Consider the following 7,180-nt stretch of genomic DNA (forward strand, 5'->3'; position numbering starts at 1 on the left):
TTTGTCATCTATAAGTTCTAAAACATCTGACAAGATACCTGACTGGATCTGTTTCAGACAACAGCATAGTTAACTTCAAAATTCGATATCTCCCAAACTGCTCAACCAAAAATTATGAAAGTCTGCTGGAAGTAAGAACTTTTATCCTCTACAAAAGTCTCTATAGTTGGAAGAGCCAATTCTGCCATTTACTAGACGAAACCTACCAGTCAACAGACCCGCTCATTTTTGTCAGGCAAACAAGAACAGCCACAGTAAAACAAACATAACTAGAGTTTAAAAATTCATATGAATGCACTATTTAACAATATGGAAAGCTTATGAATATATCTACAACTTCTTTTACCAACCTAAAGTTTAATTATGTTGATAAAATTGCCTAAATCTTAAGAGAACAGATTCTACACAGAATTGTAAGACTGAAAAACTGCTATAATCAAACTGCAATAACTTTCTGATCTGATGTTCGATTTAGGTGTTCTTCACGGCCACGGAAAGATCTACAAATTATCTACGACTCATATATAGACTTTTATTTTTTTGAGGCCACTAAGACCACGGAAAACTAGTCTGAACAGAAACTGTCGAATCTGTCATTCTGCAGAAAACTAAATTCGAGATCAAAACCTAACCCCACATGTTATCCAATCTCTAATCCTTTAATCCCCATGATCCACAACCTCCAAAAGCACATAATTACAGGGAGGAACAAGGATTTCATCCATACCTAGGGTTTTCCCCAAGAAAATCTTCAAGAAGAGATGGTGAAGAACATCTCCTTGATCCTCTCTCCCTCTTCAATTCAGCGTGCTCCTCCTCTTCTCGATCGTTGCTACATGGGGGGAGATCTAGAAAGAGGAGGAAACTGTGGAGAGGGTAGAGGGCGGCTGCCCAAGGGGAGAAGAGGAAGAGGGAGGGGGCGGTGGCCAAAGAGGTGGAAAAGGTGGGGGCGGCTGCAACCCTTGGTATAAGGGGAGGGGTCGGTTAGGGTTGGGAAGGGGGGGATCCCATCCATCGGATCCAGATCGAAGGCCCAAACACGCTCTCCCATCTGAGCTCCCGACCCCAGCAGAAAAAATGCCAAAGGATCTACTGTTTCCCTGAGGAATGCCTCCTGAAACTCCAAACCCCAATGCCACAGAACATGAAAGAAAAGAGAAAAAGAAATTTAACTTCTTTTTCAAAAAATTGGGATATCCCACTCTACCCTCCTTAAAAAGAATTCATCCTCGAATACGACCACTCCAAGCAAAGCATCCAAGGTACCCCATATAGCACCACCATTCAAAACATGGGTCCATTATTGGTCTTAATTAACACAAGAACTTCTACCTCGGACTAATTGTCTAAGGAAACTACACAACCTGATATCCAGCATGAATCAACGTGCAATGAAGCTCAAAGCAAGTCATAGATGCAATCAACACTACGATTTCACACCATCGAATTTGGATGCATCCATACATCAACATCAATGTCTTCAAACAACACTCTTTTATGAAGGGGTAATATGCACTAAGCACAACCCTTACCAGCTTCAATAATTCATTTTAATTTATTGGTGAAACATCCACACGAGATGAATGTATAAGAAGATCAAACACCTCACCTCAAAGAACCACAAATCAAGTGGTTCTATTGAAACAAAACTCCTAATCTTCCTAAACCTTGTCCTTGCCATCATGAAAAGATAATCATGTAATCTCACATTCTTTGCACCCCACAAAAGGGAGAAAGTCTACAGAACTAATGGAGCAATAAAGCCGACAAGAAGCCAATAACATTCTGCGTGGCACAGTTCATCGAAGAAATGCCAAAACTCCACAAAGAGCACTGACAGCACAACAACAACACAATACTTGCTTAATCAATGACACTATACTTCATCCAAAACTCAACTAAGAAAAATATCTAAACTAGTAAGGTTGACCTACACATAATATAAGTCTTCATCTACTTTAGTTCAGAAACTTACATTTCATTATATCATACGATGCACTCAAAGTACCAGACATATAGGGTCAATAATAACCCCGTAATCCTTCACACATTTGACAAACATCTCAAGCTGATGTAAAAACCACATCATTTAGGAATAGGTGACTAACCACACCCAACCAACTCTAGGCTAGGCAATGACTTCATTCAAACTAATAGATAAGTGGTCCAACAATGGCTCCACAAGCATGCATCAGGGAGATAACCATCAGATCCTCAACGTATTAATATATAATCAATGGATCAAGAAAATCAAAGATTTATTCTACAATTAGCAAGACTAACATGCAACCACTTTAAACCACATCTAGGCTTTATGGATACTAAAACACAAGATAGAAGGGAGACATGTAAGCCACTCTGGCTAGCTATGTAAAGACTTCCCCCAAAATCCATGTAAAAGTACCAATATTCATTTCTTTCAGAACTGGTTTCTCGGCATAAACAATCATTCCTTGCAAAGATAGTTGGAGCTATCCACCAACCACCCAACAACTTAAATCCAAATCGATGGTTACCTTGTAACCCAAAACACGCAATTCACACTCCTCTTAGAAACATCCTCAATCAAACATATATAACAATATTATTGTAATAAAACTCAACCATGAAAAACATGTTGACAACAACATAGGCATACATGTATAACACAAGCATAATAACAACCTCAATCTCACAAAAGACCAGCGATACCAATCGTATTAATAAAACAATATCAAAATTTAGAAATGAATTATATCAGGCATTAAGTCATAAACAACTTACCACATCACCGTAAAGGAATAGGGAGGGTGAAATTATTTCATCTACACTTCAAAGACATTAACATATATCAAAGATATTTGAACCCATACCCTTCCTATATGTGCAAGTGTGTCAAATTTATCTTCAAATTGCCAAGAATCTAAAGCCTATGCTTTGATACCAACTGTAACACCCCGGGATCCACAAACACCCTGAAATGCTACTAAACTACACAACTAACATTCATATATAAAATTTCGACAACATCTCCTTTAAAAATTTGCATAAACGTGGAAGCAACATAGTATAAACAAATATCATGATAACAAAACATACTAGACATTAATAATCTACTAGCAATGGGATGATAACCATAACAACATAAACTGAATTAACTAGTGTGCACGACTAGTTAAAAACAAACATCCTTGACAAGAAGTTTCTAATTAAATCATGGTTGTGCCTGGGCAGCGTTATTATGAGAGTGAAGGTGGACGTGCTGCTACTTCCCTCATTCCCAACATGAATCAAGTACCTGCATTGAGTAATGCAAGAGTGAGATGAAAACATCTCAGCAACTAAATTGTTTTGACGAGATATTTAAACCAAAAAATTGAATTAATCAACATTTTAAAGGGATCACAATTGAGATCAGAAATACTTGTAGATATAGAACTCAATAGTCCCAAAATAACCAATGCCATCTCATTTCCTCGAACAACCATAATAGGTTGTATAACACTTCACTGTGTCAACAATACCTGCAAATATCACTTCAATGTTTGCATAGGAATGCAATGTGTAAGTCCTCTGCCTTCATACCTCTTAGAGTATAAAACCACACCATCTGCAAATATCACTTCAATGAATGCATATGAATGCAATGCATATGTCCTCTGCCTTCATACCTCTAAGGGTATGAAGCTGCATCATACCCCTCCTCGGGCAACGTACGATGCTAAGTTGTACCGGTACGGTCGGACCATAGGTCACGACAAAACTTAAGATGCAAGTGAATCATGCAATGTATATGGCATGCTGCATTTATCAATATACTTCACTTCCTTCACATACAATACAAACCTCAAACAATGCTTCGTTTACCTTCAGATACAATACAAACCTCAAATAATACTTCGTTTACCTTCAGATACAATACAAACCTCAAATAATACTTCATTCACCTTCAGGGGTGTGAATTAATCTCGTGGGTCATACTCGAATCATCATCATCATCATCAATATATGATTAAGCATCAATATAATACAATCAACTAAACCATCACCATAGAGTTCAATTATGAAAGAATTCGATGATTCTGAATATTAGAGTATAGGCGATGAAACAACAAGTCAAAATGGTAGCAACCACCGCTACATTCACTTGCCTTCATCGAAGAAGAAAAATGTACTAGGCATGATCCGGAGTGTAGACACCTGCTGCGGGGCATAAAACTTAGTACAAATATTTCACAAACATTTGCCAACAATCAACAAATCGCTCCTACACTTGAAACCAAGACCCGGTGGAATGACTCCCACCCTGAACCACATGCCAAATAGCAGCAGTGCTGTTTGTTAATTTTGTATCTTTAAAATTATAACGGTGGTGATATAAAACAAATACTCTAGAAGTTTCTACACAAAATACTTTACAACTTCGGTATTCAATGGATAATTAAATTTTGCCATCTATAAGTTCTAAAACATCTGACAAGATACCTGACTGAATCTGTTTCAGACAGCAGCATAGTTAACTTAAAAATTCGATATCTCCCAAACTACTCAACCAAAAATTATGAAATTCTGCTGGAAGTAATAACTTTTATCCCTCTACAAAAGTCTCCATAGTTGGAAGAGCCAATTCGGCAATTTACTAGACGAAACCAACCAGTGAACAGACCCACTCATTTTTGTCAGGCAAACAGGAACAGCCACAGTAAAACAAACATAACTGGAGTTTCAAAATTCATATGAATGCACTCTTTGACAATCTGGAAAGCTTATGAATATATCTACAACTTCTTTCACCAATCTAAAGTTTAATTCTGTTGATAAAATTGCCTAAATCTTAAGAGAACAGATTCTACACAGAATTGTAAGACTGAAAAACTGCTATAATCAAACTGCAATAACTTTCTGATCTGATATCCGATTTAGGTGTTCTTCACGGCCACGGAAAGATCTACAAATTATCTACGACTCATATATAGACTTTTTATTTTGTTGAGGCCACTAAGACCACGGAAAACTGGTATGAACAGAAACTGTCGAATCTGTCATTCTGCAGAAAACTAAATTCGAGATCAAAACCTAACCTCACATGTAATCCAACCTCTAATCCTTTAATCCCCATGATCCACAACCTCCAAAAGCACATAATTACAGGGAGGAACAAGAATTTCATCCATACTATTCACTGTCCTGTGCACCGGACAGAGTTACTATTTATTGTACTGTGCACCGGACATGTTACTATTCACTGTCCTGTGCACCGGACATGTTACTATTCACTGTCCTGTGCACCAGCCAACAACACACTAAGTGTTTTTCCTCCATTCTTTCTCCGTTTGACTTCAACTTTTGGGAGGATTTTCCTGAGACTTAAACAAACACATTTAGAGTATAATACAATTGATTTAGTTTTAGAAACTTACATCTTTCTTGTTCTTCTCCTAGTTTTTCTGTTTCTCCTCCAGTAGAGCTCAGAATGGTACTTTCTCTACAGAAAGAGTTAGAGAGCAAACCAAAGCACCAAACTTGTAGTAAGAGGTGTATGCAACATGGTTGAACACTCAAACCTTACACACTTAACCTTTTTCATCGTTTTACCCAATTTGGCATGTTTGAGGTCGATGTTGGACTCTAAACCATTAAGTCAACTTGACTTGATCTACATTGACATATCTGAGCTCCAACTCCCTTGTTCACTTCTCGAGCTTGATCTTGAGCCTTATGACTTACACCACATAACTGTAGATGTTACCTCATTGGTGGTAAGTCATGTCTTATGTAGTGATCCTTGATCCACCATAACTCTTCCTAACTCGATCAACCATGACTTTGCAAGTCTTCTTCTTCACCCCTAGCTTTGGGTTCCTAGTCTCCTTGACCTTCTCCCGTGCACTTGGTACCTCGAAGCTCTTTTTGCCTCCATCCTTGGCTTGATCGGTTGTCTCTGAGTTACGCACACCGAGTCTCACTTAAGCAGTGTTCATTATCTATAGATAATCCAGTCTTTGGACCATCACACTTGTTCACTTGTGTTGAACCATGTTAGCTTTGCATTAAGCACATGTTCAACACTTAGCACACTTGTTAGTCCTTTAATTGGGTTGTCATCCAAACACCAAAATCCACAAGAGAGCTTTCAATTATTAGTGCTTCTCTTTTCTCCAAATTCTAGGATTCCAATTTAAGTATTAACATATTTCTTTTTACATTATTTTCATATTGTCACAAAATGCACAAAAAATAAAACCTCAGCATGATGCATATTCCATTTTAGTATCATTTATTTTAACTAATCACTCTTACTTATAGGTAAGCTCTTGTTATGATGAATATATGTCACACAAAAAATAAGAAGATCAACTATATTCTCATTGTATACATTTTTGGGTATTACATAGACAGAGCGCCTGGCCAATTTCTCGAGAGTGGCATGTTCGGCCAGATGATAGCTTGGGCACCGGACAGTAGTCCAATGCGCCCAGGCTGGCGCATGTTTGGCTAATCCAAGCCAAACTTCTTTGCTCCAATTTGTCTCGACTTGGAGAGTTTCCTAGCACTTAGATGAGCATATTTAGTAACTAAAACAATTGACTAAGTGCTAGATGCATACCTTTGATTCTCCATTTCAATAAGATTTGCTATGTGCTCCTATACTTCTCAATTTGCCTTTCTTTATACCGGTGCTCATACTTATAGTAGGCATGCTAGATCAAAGTGATGTGTTGGGCACTTAATCATCAAAACACTTAGGAATGGCATAAGGGCACATTTCCCTTTCACATGCAACTCCTATTAGTCAGGTCACTATGCACCACACGACGTTCGACCTAGACAACAACGCCAATGGCAGAGCCCTAGATTTTCTATAGTTGGTGGTGCGCGAGGACTGGATGACAAAAGTGTTCAATGCAGAGCAAGTGCGCACGGGCGATGGCATCATAGAAGAGGATATGGTGGTATTGCTACAGGTGGCCATGGGCGCTTCAGTGCGACGACATATATATAGTATAACAAGCGATAGATAATTTTCGTGAAAACTCAAACCACAGTAGATAAAATTATATTAAGGTGTTGTAAAAGTTATATAATCAAAAGATATTTTTTGTTAAGAGGATTTTGATAAAAGTCAATCTCTTTAATTGACTTTTAGTTTTTTTAAAGTTAAATTAAATTGAAAAGCTCAACCAAAACACCTTTGTGGTAT

Source organism: Zea mays, chromosome 8 (genome assembly GCF_902167145.1).
Source record: "Zea mays cultivar B73 chromosome 8, Zm-B73-REFERENCE-NAM-5.0, whole genome shotgun sequence".
Classification (NCBI taxonomy): Eukaryota; Viridiplantae; Streptophyta; class Magnoliopsida; order Poales; family Poaceae; genus Zea; species Zea mays.